The following is a 20502-nucleotide window of genomic DNA, read 5'->3' as shown; positions in this document are numbered from 1 at the left end:
TGATAATAATCACGAACGAAGATAGGTCATAGAGTAAAATATAGAGAGGGCCTTACGATCGAGATTTGAAGCGAACTAGGTGTACTTCCAGTGTTACCTCAACATACAATAAGTACTATTGTACTGTCTTCATTATTATATTATTTAATGCATTTTGAAACTTATTATTGTACAATGGGAATATTGTATCAAAATATTGTTATATTATTATAATAATAAATATTATATTATAAAAAATACTTTAATCATTGATAAAAGATATTTTGAGTACCTATAAGATTATTAAGATTCAAAATACATGATACATATAATAAATATATGTTAAATGGTATTATAATTTTATTGTATTATGACATTATGTACATTGTACCTACACACTACTGTGTGCCCATTGTCCACAAAGTGTATACTCTATAGTTCAAAATAATTTTGTTATAAAATACTTACCTACATAGATCTATAGTACTCATTACTCAATATATATTTTCAATGCTGTTAGTGGAATATGAGACTAAACTATTAAATCAATCATAAATTCCTATAGTATACAATCTTTTAACTCTGGTATTTTACTCATACACAGTTTGGTTGTTTGATATATGAAAAGGTTTTTTTTTTTTTTTTAAATAAGAAGTGTATATAATTTTTGTATTTGATATAATATATTATGTTTAATCAGTCAATAAAATAATAATTGTACAATACAATAAATAATATTAGAATATTAGAATAAAATGGTAATTTAATGATAATAATCACACAAATAACAATATAAAAATAATAAAAATAATAATAACCATACAATATACAAATAACAATATCAAAGTAATTAAAATAATAATAATAGTTCTATAAGAGTGTTAATTTATTTTTTAGTATAATCATAAATCATAACATAATATTATATACCTATATATTAAAGAAATAGTGGTTTAAAAAACTATAGGTTTGAAATTAAAATTTACTGTCCTCTAAATAATGTAATTTTATTGTACCAAGTTATTAAAAGTAATTTGTTTCTCTTTACTCTTAGAGTTTTGTGTTCTACCACACAAATTACAGCTTGGCATTGCAATTCAAATTAAAACTGTACTTGAAATGTATAGAATTAATAATTTAAAGACGCACAACAAAGTCGATAAAGTAAACAACAACTAACAAGTAAAAATTCGGCGAACGCGAAAGCCGAAAATGCGAAATATGAAATGAATTAAGATTTGAGTAATTGTCAATTGAGTATGAACGATTGACCGTATGAGTCAATTCAGCAAACACAAAAACGTTATTGAAAATAAAATTTTTTAAATGAAAAACGTACAAAATATAAATTTGAGGTTAGGTTTTGCACGCTATCTTGCGGCTTATAGTTTCGTTAAGTGAGTACTGTTCCGATTGCCCGGCTTCACTTTCTTAACACGTACGGTATACACTATGCCCTCTCTATATTACTCTATGAGATAGGTTAATCATATTATTATCAGTTATCACTGAATAATGATAATATTTGAATTTCATATTTTCTTCATATTATTATTAAATTAAAAATCATAACAAACCATTAAATAAGAAATAAAGGGGGCTTGAATAATTTGAGTGAGATGTATTGGAGTATCACTTCTATTTTTGAGATAATAATCCGTGCTGTATACAAGAATTTAATGTGAAGGGCTGAAGGGAGTTTACCAGTCATCATAGAAATAGAGTATACTTTAGGGGGTTTGAATCCTTACGTTAGGGGGACGTCTTCAGGTCATTTTCATGGGGGGGACAAAAAATTTTACTCTTAAGTACCGCTGCTGTATAGGATAGATCATAAATTCTTAAATATTATAGCAAATGATTATGAAAAGGTACCTAAAATAATATTTAAATTAATATTGTAAATTTATTATAATATGACATTATAGGTAATACTCTGTGCTATTAACGTTTAGGTGCCCCTTTAAAATGGCTCTACTGTCTACAAACAGCTACTTTTTTTATAAAGTTTTACTCATAGTATATTTTTTCTTTGTAGAGCCATAAAAATACATATTTTTACTATAATATTGTAGATAGTAGGTAGTCATTGGTATTTATTAGAGGTTACTAAATAATGTTTAATAATAAATGATGATCAATTTTGAAATCGCCATTCGTCAGCATTGACAGCATTAAATTATCGTCTACAAGTGGTCTGAAGAACAATAATAATGTTATTATTGAACATTTGAATTTTGAACAAAATAAATAAATTTCTACAACTGTTGTATGTAAGTTTTTAAATATATTATAACACAACTGTATGTAACTTTGTACCTATACAAAGTTCGCTTTAATAATTCCTAGAAAGTACTTGCACACAAAAGGGCATTACAAATAAAATTTCATTATCGTGTTTCTAAAATACCTACGACCATCATTGACATTTTATCATAGTTACGTTTTCGTTATTTCTGGTATTTATTTAAATCAATGTTATATTTTAATATTCTAATATTTACTTTAAACCCCTTTTACTTTTTCCACTGCTGAAATTAATCGATTAAAGAAAATATTGTATAGCACATTATCTATAAGCATTTTAGATAAAAATAATTATTGAAAATTTCCCAAAATGATTACAAAAACTAAAGTAAATAATTAAACTATTATATACAAATCACAATCATAATAATTAAAATATGAATTTTATTTTTTTGCAATATAATAAATGATGTGTTCTAATAATAATCGCTGTATACTTCTTGTGAGTAATTAGCAATTGTGTTATGCTTTTTAATTTTTATTTATTTAGTAGCTATAAGTTTTAAAATGAATTTAGCTCGACAATTCAAATAGCCATTATTATGCATATTACATGCAAATATATAGAATTTCATGATTTACATACTCATAACTCACTTAAAAATTAAAATATCATAAAATAACAGAACGAGAGAACACAGATAATCTTCTTGCCTTAAATTATAATAATAAATCAATTCACTCAAATAGTCTAATAACAATACTGACAGGCGACAGCACCTTATTGATACTAGCGAACGGAAATCTTGTACGTCGTACCTGTGTAAGACGAATACAACACACGTGGCTGCAATGGTGCATAATAAAAATTAAAAATTTCCGAAATTATCCATATTTTTTTAATAATTTTTGAACACAAGACTACTAGTTATTCATGATTTTTTATCGTTTTTCGTACATATTTTATTATATGTTTAAGAAGTACCTTGAACTTTTAAATAATGTGTAATATAAGAAACACGTGTTTAATAATTTAATAACAAGACAAAAGTTATGTTCATTTTTTAATATAGTACTCAAAAGTTACAATATTTTATACATTTTTTGTTTATTGGTTTATCATGTTTTAAAATTGTCTAACTAATCTTACTAATCTAGATTTTAGACCCACCATAGTTATTCTTTTTAATGTTTTGATTTGTATAAACCAGCTGATCATCGTTTATACGTTAAGTCGTTAAATACGAGTAATAATAAAAATATTAAACTGTATATCGTATTAGGTATAGCACGTATAATGGGTAATCTAATATCATTATTTGTAAATTCAACAACCACAACATATGATTACTTGGTAAACGGAAAAAACGTCCCCGGAAACAAAGTCACCGGTAAGAAAGTCCCACAAAAAAAAAGTCTCCAAATTAATATTTTATTTAAATTCATTCTTTTATCATATAGGTATTTATATAGGTATACATAGCCCATAGGTAATACATGTTACATATTTTTTTGAAAATAATTCTAAGATTAAAAATTATCGTAAATTATCGTATTTATACCTATACATAATTAGGTATATTTTAAATTTATTGAAAATAATATAATAATATAATATCTTAAACATATAATAATATTATTTAAAAAATATAAAAATGTATTTGTTCAGATAGCACCCTCGCATAATAATAAAAAATTGAATAAAATATGTCCGTCCTATAATATTATAAAAAATATAAAAATGTAATTATTCAGATATAAAAGATCTCTTTCTTATATTTTGACCTATTTGCTTTAAAAAATTAGGAATATCTGCAGATTTGTCTTCATCAAAATAACGTTGACATAACAAGTTGAATCGAACTTCAATTTTTTACCAGCTTTTGTTTTTTTCCGATTAATTTTTTCTAATTCAGCCAATGCCATTCTTGCCTTGTGATATTATACTATTATATTATTTTCAGATCTTTTATATTTGAATAATTACATTTTTATATTTTTTAAATAAAACTATTACATGTTTAAGATATTATATTGTTATATTATTTTCAATAAAGTTAAAATGTACTTAATTATGTATACGTATAAATACTTATTTACGATAAAATATTAATGTGGAGACTTTTTTTCCGTGGAACTTTCTTACCGGGGGCTTTTTTTCCGGAGACTTTTTTTCCTAATATCATATTATACTTTCAATGATTCTCTATAATATAGACTACTATAATTGTAGCTGCTAGATTACGTTAACTATGAATTAGTTGAGTATGAGTATGAGCTTGCATAAACGCCATTCCTATATATTAATATACATATTATTATACTTTCCCATCTTTTTTCTCGACATGTATCTTTTATGATAGGGTGTAGCCGGTGTAGGATAATATTTTTGTTAAAGGGCGTATTAAAATAATGGCCATGATGTGCAACACACATTCGATCACACGCGATATACCAAAAGCCAAAAGGGGAATGATTATGATAGGGTACCTATGTCTTCTCGGTTGTTGGGTGTGGTTACCGTTTCTATGCCGTTTTTTTTTTTTTTTGTTACAAGAACCTTGTCAGGGTTGAAAATCAAACATATAGGTACCTATTGTGATTGACCCAATCTTGAAAATACGTTCCATTCCGAACACAACCCAGACCACGATCACGATAATACTATGTTTTCCGAGACACATACACAAACAAGACCAATATCGTTATTAATGTTATTATAATATGTCTATTGAAGTATTACACCGGACAGGACTATAGGACATAATGCGATAATTATTATCATTGACTACCATCGTATAATATGTGTATTATCTCATAATAACTTATGATTGTTATATGGACCATATATTAATATAACGAGACTCTAAATAATATCACAATTGATTCGTCGCCGATGTATCGTACATCGAGAATAGGGTGGTGTCTTTGTCGTATTCTCTGGTTTGTTTATACCGTAGTAATAAACAATATTATTTATAAAGTCTGATCCGGCGGCAGCCACGATAACTATTAAATTCCAATTAAAATTCACTACGAAAAATTGGAAACCGTAAAATGTTTTTTTGAAACACGGCGCATTAAATATAATATACTATTATACTTGAGCCGTAAACGACTTGGACGTTCCGTATTATTATTACGAAACGTTCGATAAGAGGAAAATACGTACATTATTACACGTCGTACATATAACTGTACTTACTGCACTGCGTATTTGTCCATTGTCGCAACGGTAACCGGTGGTGTCCGTCAATCAAAGCCAATTTACTATATAGTTCCGCCGTCCCTCGTGCCCACTCGTCGCCGTGCCCGTGCGCTTACTTCACCGTCATGATATTTTTATGATGATCTGTATACCGACGACGATTTTTTTCCACTCCAATATTGGCATAATATAATAATAATAATAATCGTATGTATGCTATAGACCAGACGTGTTGTGCGCTAGCGAAAAATAAATAACAAAATGACAAAATGAAATCGTCTAGCGTCTATTATTATTATTATTACTGTTGCGGTGTGTTTCTCAGCGTGTCTCGAGTCTATTGCTGCAGGATTCCTGTACGGCCGCTGTTCACGTTAGAATAATAATTTATAATATGAACAAACAGCACTACATGGTGCAATATTCTGCAGTTCTGCACTGCGGTATTGTACGATTGCGGATCTTGGATAATAATTTAATAATAATCGTCGAACCTCGAACGATTCCCAGTTCGAGACCTTAGATAATAATATATTATATTTTTTCGTACAGGGAAGTGAAGATCTGGCGTATTATTTATATTTAACTTTGACAATGTTCGCGATATACCCTATATATTGTGCACTCGTGTGTGGATATAACAAAAATAAGAATGAGTATAGCAAGAATAATATAATAATGACCGGTACCGCACGTTATTATATTACGTTTATTATAATTTATAATAATACATTATAAGACGTATTAAATAGACAATAGTAAGTGGGCAATTACCGTACACTCGTGCCAGTGTGTATGCATTTCAACCGGCGATGCGTTTTATGAACAACACACGACTTTGTACATAAGATACTATGTATATCATTATTATTGTATACCTCCTATAATAACGGTAATGGGAACGATAATTAAAAACAATTTAAAAACGTACATGCGTCATAATATACGCACTGTTTTGTGTGTAATTATCCTCAGTTAGGCCGCTGCTGATCAGATTCAATTATACGCACTTATACAGTTACTGGTATTTAAAAATTATATAGTCGTAAACTAATTATTATTGTTGTATAACGCGTTAAACGATAAATAATTATCCGTGTATCTATATTCTATTATTCTATATCATATACTTTCGCTATTATTTTATTAACGTTTATTCTACTATCTATATTATAGTCACTAATTTTTAATACTAATATTATGGGTAGGTAACAGGTAGTAGTTATCTATAAAAGCATAAACCCATGTACAAACATATTCCATAACTACATCAGACATATTTTTTTGCAGTACAGTCATAGTCTGGGGTTCAATTATCAATTTGTTGTAGTCATTATAATTTATAGTTGTTTATGACTATGCTGTTATATTTGAAATTGGACCCAATTTGCATCGGCCCAGGTGGCAATTTAAAAATATTAATTAATTATTATAAGCAGGGTTCGGATTTTATAGCACCAAAAATCCTAAAATATGCGCTATAATATGACCAAAAAAACCTTAAAATATGCTCTATAAATATGCCCTAAAAACATCAAAAATAGCAACAAATAAAAATATATACAAATCAAAATTGTATTCAATTTATCATATAACTTTATTAAATCATTTATTTATAAAAAAACTAAAATCATCGTTTACAGTTTAAAAAAATTTGGGTGTACTGATTAACTTGATACCTTGAATTATGAGTTTATGACATCGTTTGTACGCAACTATTCAAAATTGTCTGAGTAAATAAGAATAAAATTCAAGTAATTATTATTTATTAATTAAATAATATTTTATTTATTTTACCTGAGTTACACTGTATGATTAAGTGTTTTGCCAAATTTTCGAATTTGAAGTTCCGGCGGTTATCAGTCAACAATGACTTGTAGGTCGAAAAGGAACGTTCAACATCAACCGATGTAATAGGTGAATACTTAAAAAATACTATAGGGATTTATGAAAAATATAAAATAAAGCGTTGAATTAAGAATATTAGCAAAAAATAGCACCAAAACTTTAAAAATAGCACTAAAATTCTAAAATTCTTCAAATATGCAAAAAATAGCAAAATAAAATTTCATATTTAGAGTCCCTGGTGTATAAAACAAATTTATAGCCCACTCTGCTATTTTTATCTCTATCCTATAATAAGTAGCAAATGCTATAAAATCCGAACCCTGATTATAAGTATAATATTTTCTAATTAATCTTGAATTGTTAACTTTACTTAGACTTTATTTTACTATAAATTCACCTATATATTTTATATTTTTATCCTGCTGCTCCTATTTCTATTAAATTGTTTGTAAAAAATATTCAGTGTACTATGTTTTTACATTAAATTTATATACGTTTTACTCTATGTACTATGCAGTTATCCGTTATAAATAAATAACTAAATAAGTAATCGAAAACAAATTATTTAAATTATTTTTTTTTTCAAGTAGATACGACTTTATACAACAATCAGGTTGGATTAGTCTAACTACAATCTAAACTCGATTATTAATCATTGTTCTATATTTGAGATTGTCTTAACTTTATGTTAGCCTGATATCTAAAATTATAATAATATTTACTCTAGTAGAGCATCACTATCGATACTTAAAAAAGTAGATTAATGCTCGAGTTTCCCCTCGAGGCATAAACCTTATAATTACGCAAATGTGTTTTTATCTAATTAGACTTGTTTTGGCTCATGATGGACAGACCGTGAAGGTTCAAACGTTATTTATTAACTCACCAGATATAGCCAGGTGTTTATATAATAATATGAACGTGTTTTATACATGTGTGTATAGTATAATGAAGCTATTATTTCCTCCCATATGAAATTTATTGTGCCATGCTAGTGTATATTATAGTGTTAATGGAATATTCGACTTTTGTTCTTAACTCAATCTTTGAAGAAAAACGTGACTGACATAATATTACACTTGTATACACATACGCTACTACTAATTTCTTATTGTCTTATGTTTAGTTTTTGGTCTCTTTGCGTCGAACACATCGTTTTGAAATTTGAGGTTGTTAACACATCGATATTACTTATTATGCTATATTATGTATGTTATGCAGGTATTCTTGAGATAATTGGGTAGACGGTATTTTTTTTATTAAGGAAGTTGTTTACTACAAACAATGGTTTAACCAAGTACGGAATTAATTAAGACGATTGAATTATAATATTTAGAAAACAGTATAACCGCTACTGTTGTTCTATCCGTCAACGTTAAGATACGCTTGAAAAATGATCATTTGTTGCATAGCTATTTTCTTCCATTATAGTGTATAAACTTACCAATTATTTGACGCAAATTCAGTATATATGTATACAATTATAATTTAGAAATCATTGTTTTTAGAAATAAAACAAGTGAAATGTGAATTACTTTAAACGATAACAATAATTATCTAAATTTTCTATGAAATAATTTAAATGGATACATTTTTCTGGAATATCGTGGTGTCGTGGTCATCGTTAAAACGAAAACTCGTGCCACAGTACAGATTCTTCGTGTGTTTATTAATCGTAAAATTATCTGAGAATTTCGAGTTTCGCCGTTTATAGGAAAATTATCAAGTGACAAAAATGGATAGAATAAACAATAATTTGTAGTTTGTACTATTATATTATCTCCCTAGTCCCGTTTCTATTTGAAGTCTCTTTTTGCAGTATAACAAATAACAAATACTGTGACACACATAATATAATGTTATGAAGTTACAGACGACAGTCCGCTGCAATTCCAAAAGAAAATAATAACCAACGCTTTACGATTAGGTACGTCATAATAATATGTCTTGATTACAACGCTGAGAACGTGTAATATAGAAACAAATCGGACAAGAAAATATTAAATCAAACTTAGACGATCTGCCCCGGGAAACGATATGATTCAGGGTTCAAAAATCGTTTAAAAAAACAATACATTAATTATTATTAATTATTGTTCTATCGTACCTGGTGGGACACTTTGCCTATGCTTACATTGTCTTACCTGTGGTTGAACCATTGGCCTGGAGGTTTTCTAATTTCTTCTTTGGAAAAAAAACCGATTTTCGAAGAACATTCAATTGTTCGGTCATAATTATTTTAAAAGTGATTTGGCTTGGATGAATATTTGTTACTGTGCCGTTATTATTACACATTTGTTTCCAAGCTATATGCGAATTGTACGGATGTGCTCCATCTTCGAGTTTCGAGATACGATACGACCATATCCGGCCTGTCCCTTTGGATAACGGCATAACATTAAACCGCATAACTGGAGTCCCCGCTCTACGATTAACAAGTTAACGACCCCCTCCCCCCTTATCATGTCGCTCAAACAAATTACACGCACTCACCAATTGATGAGGCGACGGCTGCGGCGTATTGGTTTACATATTATTATTATAATGCAGTCATTACTAGAACGAGTAGAACGTATTGTCACGTGTACTCGCGTAGAATAGACAGTCATTATGGTTTGTTTTCGTTTTTTTTTTTGTCCAAACACGTCGACATAACATTACCTAATATACCTATATTATTATTATCATGAGCTTTTCTCAGACCAGTCTAGGTCGATCTCATTGTGGCTTGTTCGGTTGGCATATCGTACTTACTGACGTGCATAATAAAACAGCCTGCGCTTGGGCACCGGCGGGTTCAACACTTACCAGTGTCCTTTGCGTTTTGGATTTTTAATCTTGAAATCGTTGTCTCTTGTAACTGAACCAAGAAACGTGTCGCGGTTATAACAGACATGTAACAATATATTATTATTTGTACCAAAATTGTACTTTATTTTCTGTAGGAAAATTTTTCAATGATATGTATGTTTTGTGATTAGAGAAAATATTATAATTCACAACAACAACAATGCGGGGTGGGTGGTTCCCGTACGGTCGTCGGAATTAAGGGTTCCGCGCGGACCGTCGTCGCGTGTTGTTACTCGTTAGGCAGCGTGCGCGGCGCCTCGTGCCATAGGCGCACGCCACTACAGTCGACAGTCGTCGCTCTTCGCTTCAGTCCACTGTCCGGCCGGCCGGCGTGAGCACGCGCGTCGTTCTCGTTCCGTAACAATATATTATTATCAGTTAGTGATCAGTGCTCGTCCTCGCGTGTTATCGTCGTCATTCCGGCTGTCGCATCGTAACCGCTAGTCGAGCGTTTACGAGTGGACAGCGATGATGTACCAACATAGGAACAACCATCACCACCACAACAACACTATCGGGCGTACCGCCGTGGCCGCGGATCCTGCGTCCACCGCGGTGCACGACGGTTTTGCCACGGTCCGCAGGCCGCACCATTACGTCGGCCACAAGCGTCGGCGCGCGGCCGTAGGCTTGCACCTGGAACCGGTCAGCGAGCACGTCGGCGGCGAGCAGCTGCAGTTGTATGCCGGCCTCAGGCCCAAGTCGTGTGCCGGGACGGTCGCTGCGCTGCCTCCGTTGCCGTCCGACGTGCCCTGGTGGGAAATCGCTACCCGCCGGAGGCCCAAGAGTTGTGCCGACTTTGGATCCGCGTCTTCGGACAACACCGAAAAGGTGAAAATTAATAATTAATTATTTAACTCGTTAAAAAAAAAAAACGGAATCTGAAGTAAAATATTAAAGTATTGGTTCGTCTTTGATTGTGAACGATTGTCTGTTGATCCACATGAGGTGCGACACTCGATTTCAACATTTTTTTGACATCGTTACGCGCCATTCCGGCAGAGATAGGACCTAAATAATTTCTAGAAAAAAATAGTATTCACTTTAAATCCCTCATCATAATATTAGGCACGGATATTGAATGTCACTAAACAGTCTTGGCACGATGGTACTTGGCGACCAATAGCAGAGAATGAGGGAGAGGGTGCGGTCCAAATATTAATATGTCCATATGACGGTGGTGGTGTTTTCGAAATCCTATGGTTGTACAAGGTCAACTATGAACCGTCGATGATGGTCTGTGCATTTTTGTCACCTCTTGTGCACAGACACGTTTTGGACATTTTGGTCGGTCGTCTTCTTAGCAAATCTCCGTAGGCGATCTACATTCTGGTGTACCTGCTCAATTCATAATAATCGTCTACCATATACCGCCCGGGGTCAAATCCGGTGACCGAGTTTGTATGGGACACCTGTCGTCTGTTATTTTCGATCTTTTTTTTTTTTTGCCGGAAATCCGTCCACCACTATGTGCAACCATTGGTTATAAAATATTTCAGTAACAACTAATCAATGATGCAACATAATGTGTTTATTTAAATACCGAACGCGTAAAAAGCGTGAAAAGCCAATTTTCATTTTATTATATACGGACCTTCTGCGCACAATGATAAAAAATGTTGTTACGAGTGATGTATATAATAATATGAAGTGCATTCGTGAGATGGTGTGCATTATTATTATTATTATTATTATTATTTTCACGGGTTTATTGTACCTACGATTTAAATTGCTTTTCTTATTTTTTCAAAGCCAATGATTTCGCTATTATGTTTTTGTATTCTGTCAATTGTCAGTCCGTCCTCGTTCCAACTACCTACTACAACTCTTCGCGTGGTCGCTGTCATTGATGACGGTCGATCGGTATATTATCGTATAATAATATGCAATATGTCGTGTCTGGAGTAACATTGTGTATGAAAATTTGTTGGCATTCTATCAAAATCGTAATAAAGATAGATACCGACCGCGATAACGTTACTTTAAAATATGGCATTTATAATCGATTTTTTTATTTATGTGTAATTACATCATAGCTACCTAATAATATAATATACAATTATTAGTTATAAGCTTATAACTATTTAGTATTTTTTATTTTTTGTATGCAAATATCTAGGAACCTATATATTATTATTTATTATTACGAATAATGACGTAAACTATTGGCTACGCTACGATGTTGTTGTCGTTTCAATCGTCAGAAAGAATCGTTTTTTAATCAAATGTTTATGATATTCATTATGTTGCACATCGAAGGAATACTTGTACGACGAATTGTCAATTTTACATAAATAATATTAATGAAATATAAAATACATTCGCACGAGCGTACTGACGTTGTTTTGGTCCGTATAAATGTACAATTTATATATCATATTGGGTCGAATAAAGGTATAATATTTTCCATCATTAATGATACCCACTTATGTTATAATTATTATTAAAAGATGAACAATTAATTGTTGTTTGTATCAGGCGCGTGTACTAAAAAGTGTGTCGTGTTATCATCGATCAATTCATTAGCTCCGAACACCGCGTATAGTAATTTGTAGGTCAGTTATTGTGCAAATATGTTGAATGTTAAATGATTCGAATTTGTGTTATTTTAATCAGACTTACTATTCTTGTTGATTGTTGTTCGTGTTGTATTCGATTGGGTAGAATAACTAGCGATTGTGTAAACACATCCGATTAATGTATAAGTTGATGCTGTCTGAATAAGATACTTCGCACGTGCAGCGATCGTTCACGTCAATAATAATATTTGGATCGGTGAAAATTCGAAAATGATTTATCATTCCTTATAATATCTATCTATTATTATTTATTATTATTTATTATTATTTATTCATTGCGATTTATAACGGTCGGACGTCGATTGCTGTAATAAAAAGGACTTGGATCATTATGTTATCTATCGATTATCAGTTGTATTATTTTTTGAACGCGTTATTTAGTTATATATAGCATATACGTATGACTATTGTTGCGATTCACGAACGCTGTCTATTCATACCCAATCTTACTATACTTTTTACAACATTTTAAACGATTATAATCATAATAATAAATTTGGAATCAGTTGTTTTAGACCAATTTTTTTTATTCTATGTGACGCAAACGTAGTATGTAGGAAATATATATAGGAACTAAGAAACCTTATAATATTGTATATAATTAAGGTAATACTCGAAACTTAAATCAAAATTAAACTTCAATTTTATTAGCTACAATTATTTTGTCGCAAGAAATCAAACATTTTATTAGATTTCATTTGGGAATTTTATTGGTGTACCAAAAATTGCAGAATTATTCAGAATAAATTATACTTTCGAGTTTTCTTACGACTCGACCGAATCAGTATTCTATTATTATCAGGTATTATTATTTATTTCTTACTGTAACATGATACAACATTTATATATTTATTTAATCAGTGGCAGCTACCTATATATATATTTCTATAAGTTTATCAACATATTTTTCAGACGTTCCGAATATTTTATTTTATTTTTGTTTTAGACTTGAATAGCAACAAATTTTTATTTAAAAAAATAGAATAGATACTTTGTACCTAATCCATAGATTATTTTGTATTACCTATATTATTAAACGGTTTATTATGTTATGGACTGTTACGTTCACGTTGAATAGTCACCCTGTATATAGGAGTGGTGTTAGCAGTATGTACACATATAGAAGCCTTTCGAAATACGTATTTACCATGAATATGAAAAAAACTCGAACGGTACGAAATAAATAAAATTACCTATGTTTTTTTGAAGAATTATACATATAATATAGAAGCTGTGTCTTATACTATTTATTAGTAGTTCCCTCAGTTACAGTGTCACATTAGAAATCATATAACGGGTATCGTTTTTCATTAACTATTCTGAACTTGAAAAAACACGAACATAACTCAAATTACCTGAAATGTTGATTATTATAATATATAGGTTATTGTATGTATAGTTATTATAGGTATTGAGTATTAGGAAAAAAATTTACATTCATGTGAAGTCCCATGATTAAAGTGTGACAAATTAACGTTTGTGGTTTTTTTTAAATCTTCAATGTTGTATTCAAATGTATCTCTTCACTGTACAAATAGGCCAGTTTCGTGTTATAAAAACAATCGATTTGATTGACTATTACGTTTACCTCCAATACTACAATATATTATTAATTATAATTTATAGTACAAGACACGTATGAGTGTATGACACGGACGGTGAATTTTGCACTCCACAATGAATCGCTTTTATCACGTATAGATATCAAACTAATTAATTATCAATAAAGTAAAAATCACTCTATCGTGTACTGTAATAAGCAATAAGCTAAGCCAATAATAAAATAAATTATAACACTTGATCTATTATATATAACATTAATATTTAATAATATTATCGTAGTCTTAAATTAATCGGTTATATTTTATACAATATATTATTATTGCCTTCAAATTTGAAACAACTTGATTTTTTATGGTTGTAAATTAACAAACGCTAATAATACGTTTTCAATATTCATTTTTGAAATTCTAATCAAATTTTGTAATTAGTTGCTCGTTAAAAATTACAAAATTATCTAAATCAGAACAATGACTAATTGCAGATACATAAAACTATTATATCTGTGTGACTAATACAATCATATATTTATATCGTGTCGTATATGCTCGTGGTACAAACATGAATGGGTTTTTATGAATTATAATTAATTACACATTTTAAAATATTTACTAATGTATTCCGATGTGTTGTATATATGTGTGTCTTACGAAAATTTTAATTATTAATATCGGCCATTAAAAGCTCAGCATCAATCTTGCATCCACCTATACCTACCGAGTCTACAGACCTAATGGCTAATACCTATTTAGGATTTCTTTGTTTAATCTTTCGTTATCTGTATTGATCATTCAGGGGAAAAAATTATTCAATAACAATGGAATGACTTTTTAATAGTTTCACTTATCACAGGTACCTATCATATTTATGTTGACGTTAGTTAAATAATGTACCTACTATTATTATTAAATTTGTTCCGGGCTCGTTTGATATGTTTGAATGTTAGTTATTAAACTATTACTAGTCCTTATTTCCGCATTATTTTATTTTTTTAATTTGTATACTGCTATTGCCTATTTTATATATTATTTTGTATAATGTGATGTATATGCCGTGTATATTATATTATATTATATAATTTCAACCTATCGTATATCCATCGCAAACTTATCGACAAAAACTGTCTTATATGATTCCTTATGCAATTTAATTAAATTTTGACGTGCATACACATATTGGTGATAGTGAGTACTGCGTGCCATGTTTTCGATAAAATCTAATTTCGTTTATTTTATACACCTATACAATAATAATATTATACGTCGTTAATATTGTACGATAATAATGGCCTATCACACAACAACAATGGTATCGTAAGACGAAATCTTTTACTTTTTATTTTTCAAGTTTTTTTTTGAAAGACATGTCAAACAATTATTGTTTTAAGAGCACGTGTTAAATAAATTAAGTATAATATAATATACACAGCTCCTTTACATGCCGCTGTACTTAATATACACATAAACATTAAACATTATATAATAATATAATACATTAAAAATATAATTCTATATTATCGTACACGATCGATAACGAGAGACCAACGAAATATTATAATATGCAACAAACATCATCGTGGTGGCCGTAGCGGTCATAATATATTATGGAGTATTGTGCGAGTCGTGCGTATATAATATGTTTATTATGATAAAAAAAAAACCGCGTTATATAAAATATCGTTTTGAAATCGTATTTGTTATACATATCATAATATAGTACAGGACGTGTAGTATTATTGTTACCACTTACGTATATCGATCGTATCGTCGTCGCGTATACAATTTTAATTTTATTTTTTGTAATTACAACTTTTTTTTTCCATCACTTCATTCACTTCTGAGTTCTGACGTATGATTTTCGGCGACATGGTACTACACTACTACGTCACTACAACTACACTATCAAAACGCCGTCTTCTTATATAACCTTAATATAATAATAATTTTTCATTGCGATAATATATTTGGCCGGCTATATTACTTGGACCGCGGGTGTCCATAACCGTTGCCCGTTCCACATCGGTGGAAATAATTATTTAATGATAACGATTTTGATCGCTCGAAAATTGACGCCGTTGCGGGGAGAAAGTGCTGGAAAATTAGAAAGCCGTAACTGAAAATTAATGAATCGGACACACGAAAACGTACTGCTTTATATTGTATAGTAGAAAAAATAGTTTTCACCCGCGTGTCCCTGCGTTTATAAATTTATTTTTATCTTTTTGTACATTCCTGCCTTTTTTATTACTTTTACCGTTTCTAAACGAAAATCGTATCGTTTAAATCAACTAGCCCTTTTCGTTCGTTTTCATCGATCGTATATTTGTCATTTGTGATAAGGATAATGTAATTTGTTAATATATATACTTATCTATCTCTATTTGTATATTAACGTATTTTACCAATATTAATTATCGTGTATATTTTTGCATAATATTATGTACCATTAAATATAAGGTATATACACCGAAAAAAATTCGTAGCAGCAGCGGCTCGCGTGTGGCGTTTGCCTTAAACAGTTAAAACAGGAAATTATTGGCCGCAAGGGAACGCATAATGAATATTATTATTATTATTAATAATAATAATGGTAAAAGGTAGTCGTGGACAGCTGAAAAAAAGAAGATTCACTCGGCTGTTGGACGAAGACACGCGATATCATAACAATCTGTCGGATTGTTCATTGTCGACGTTCACTCTGTATAATAATAGTATACAGCAGTATATATAGCTTTTATAGGTATTTATTGCTTGATGTCTGTATAGTGTTGTTGTAGTGGTTTTATAATATCGTATTATGGTGATCAATGGTCATCCTCGTTCGTTATCATAATATTATTATTATTATTATTTATTATTGATACTTGTCAGTGTCGTGTCTTTATTATACGGCAAAAGTGAATACTAAAGGACGCTACAAAATAATAATATATTATATTATTAATTCCGAGCACGATTATCTACTACTCAGAGATCCGAGTTATCGACGTTATTAGACATTATTAGTGCCGTCGTCGTTATATAGTTTAGAATAGTTTTTCTTTTTCTTTCCTGTCGACATGAACGATAATAATATTATGTTATAATGCGTGTTGTGTAAGTGAAATTGTATGACGTACCCGAACTGCAGGAATGGTTTAGTACTTGGTTTATCGAACGCGACAAACTATAATTAGATTGTATCTGCACCACATGGATATCGGAAAATATTGTATTTTATGTGATAAAGACTGTCTGGCGGTAATTCCACCGATCGATTCACGGTTTTAGTAACCGTCTTTCGGCCCGACAGTTTGATCCAGGTGACGGTCGTTATCCAGAGGTTAGGTTAGGTTCAGACGGCCGTTTATTCCAAGAAAACCGAGAACGACATGACTTATACGGAGCCGTCAACTATAACGGTGTGGTTCTCAAACACTGTTATAACAACCTATACAACTATACAGGTCATATCATGCCGTTGTCGCGTGACAAAGAGATGAAGGAAGTAAACCAATGAATTTAATGTCTGAATGCTAAGGATGCGCGCGTTCTAATTGGTCGGCGGATCAAAGGGGTTTAATATCGATCGAACGCTGGCGACAACACGATTTGAAAAAAAAATTTATTCAGTTCGATCACGAGTTCACGACGATTCTTCTTGAAGTACAAAATGTCCAACTATATCCCCGACACTTATTGTGTGGTAACAACATACGAACGGAAAACTATATTCAGCACGCACATCATTTTACATGACGTCAAATTGTTGAGAGGTACCGATTTAATAATATTGTTCTATGTTCAAAGTGGGGTTTAGTTTGGGGCGATCACCGCGTTGGCTTATTTTAAGTTTTTTGTACGATCTTTAGCGTGTATGCAGTTCGGTAATCATTTTTTCATCGAAGTATATAAACAAATTAGAAAACGTATAATCTGTACAATGAAAATAATAATCACTAAATTCGGTGTGAAACTACTATAAAAACGGTTTGTTGTGATGAGAAGGGGCGGCGTTCACTGGTCCCGATTCGGCTTGATTGTGTTGAATTGTATTTATATTTACTAGTTATTGTAACCTATATGTATATATTTTTAATTGTTTAGGAAGTCGCGTGGCAAATTTCGTGTTAAGCGACGAACGAGAGTTATCCCGGAAAATTTAAAATTCGATTTTCGGGCGATCTATATAAGTATAAGAGTGGAGTTGTTTTTCTAATTTTTTTAGCATGACAAAAAAAAAAAATAAAGGGACTCCATGGATCGGTGTGGGAACACCACTGCGGACGGATGCTGTTTGTTTATAATATAATATTATCGTGTACGCATAATATAATAATATTGCAGTGACGACGTTTTTACTTTTGCAAGAATAAAAACTAGTAGTCGCATTTTTTTCAAATTTTTTTCCGCGTATAACTGGTGCTCGATGTGCAATGTCTGTGTACTTGTAGTGGGTATTTAATATGTGACGGGTGGGCGGTTTAAAAAAAAAAAAAACAAAACATAAACAGTTGTGTGCCGTATTATTTGCTTTGACTCATGGACGTCGAAACTCTGTTTTATGTTTGGTTTTTTTCCACCGTATTAATATCACATTAGCATAAACTTATTATCGTGAAAACGCTTCTCTGCCGGTTAGAAATCTATACCGCTTTATTATATTACGCTTGCAGTATGTTCAATATTGTATTGGTACATGTACATGTATTTTCCCGTTCGCGCATTTCGTAAATCCGTCCGTGCCTATTTTTCATCCGTTGTCACAGGTGTATGCAATGTTTGCGATGATAGTGTGTGGTGGTGCAGTCGTTCCGATTTGTTTCGGATTCGGAACGATCGACAGCCACTATATTATACTATTATAATACAGTAAACAATAAAAATATATTTTTTTCTATTACTCGTGCGACGGGAATGTTTATTATTATACTTTTGTGCTCGCGTTTCCGCGCGGTATTAAAAATAATATATATGACATTTAGGACCGTGTCCGATGTACTTACCTACCATCCCGCACCCATATAAACAAAATATACGTATTTCGGTTTTGGCGATAAAAACTTTTCACGAATATTTTTTTTAATATTCTTTTATATTACTGATCTGGATACGTGATATTTCATCTGGTGTTTTTTTTTCCTATTGAGTCGACACACGACGTATGGTATTACGATGTATTAATAATAATAATAATATCACTCGATTGAAACATTTTACGTCCAGTAGAATCAAGGCATGTTCTACTGTTCTAGGCTACGTGTTCGTACGTTGTGCGGTTATCTGCACGCTACCGCGGTTACAGTTTAATATTACGCCATGTCCTACTTGAATTCGGCGAGTGCAAACGAATTCTATTCTGACCATGCTGTTCCGATGCAACGAAATACAAGCTGTACTGTTTTTCGCCGCACTCGCCGGATCCACGTTGGTCATGGCATAAGGATTGGATTGACGACAAATTTCGTTAACTCTTTCGAAACAGTTTCATGTGTAGAGTATAGTGTAAATCGAATCATTATTAATGCAACGATATTGATGAGAGAATGAGAAACAAATGCGCACAATAAGTTCCACCAGGCTCCAGTAAATATTATGATAATATAGTCATAGTGGTGTGTATAAATAAATTAATAGGAATGTTATTACGGTAATGTTATTTTATATATTTATGTGATAAAAATGTATAAAACACAATATCGTCGTCGTTAAGGCCTGAGAACGGACTATTATAATATTTATTTGTATAATATATAATATTAATATAGGTATCATACGGTTATTTCAGTTACAATGTATATTAATCTTTAATAATTGTACTAGGAACGACATAGACTTGCTCTCCATGATATATATATATATTCCCCGATCCCGCCGACCACATTACCGCCCCAAAACGGAAATATTTCCACGCTAATCACGACCAAACCAAAATATAATTACTCATTAGTCATTACGGCATTCGATGTAAAACAATATTAGTAGAAGTGATAAAAACGTTTTCGTTTTACGGATACATATTATGTGTATGAATTGTATGATATTATTATAAAACATAGCAGTACAGTACCTCCGACGTATTTTATTATAATTAATATTATGTACATATAAATTATTTTATACGCGTATGCATCCGTCCAGAGAGAGTAGTGCTTTAAAAATAGAAGCGGTTCAAGTGTTCCGCTCTGCGGCGGTGTTCGACATTTGAAGATGGGTCTTGATATTATTATAGTAATATAATGTGGACGAGAAG

The 20502-nt window shown here is 31.1% G+C and overlaps 1 protein-coding gene across 9 annotated transcripts in view; it reads left to right on the top strand.

Annotated features, from left to right (window-relative positions):
* sick (sickie) overlaps positions 1-20502 on the top strand; it is a 90839-nt gene that overhangs the window by 63100 nt on the left and 7237 nt on the right. The window lies entirely within an intron of this gene.

Source organism: Diuraphis noxia, unplaced genomic scaffold (assembly GCF_037042655.1).
Source record: "Diuraphis noxia isolate RWA-SAM2 unplaced genomic scaffold, SU_Dnox_SAM2 contig0005, whole genome shotgun sequence".
NCBI classification, from domain to species: Eukaryota; Metazoa; Arthropoda; class Insecta; order Hemiptera; family Aphididae; genus Diuraphis; species Diuraphis noxia.
The sequence above is the reverse complement of the archived record's forward strand: the minus strand, read 5'-3'. Positions and strand labels throughout refer to the sequence as shown.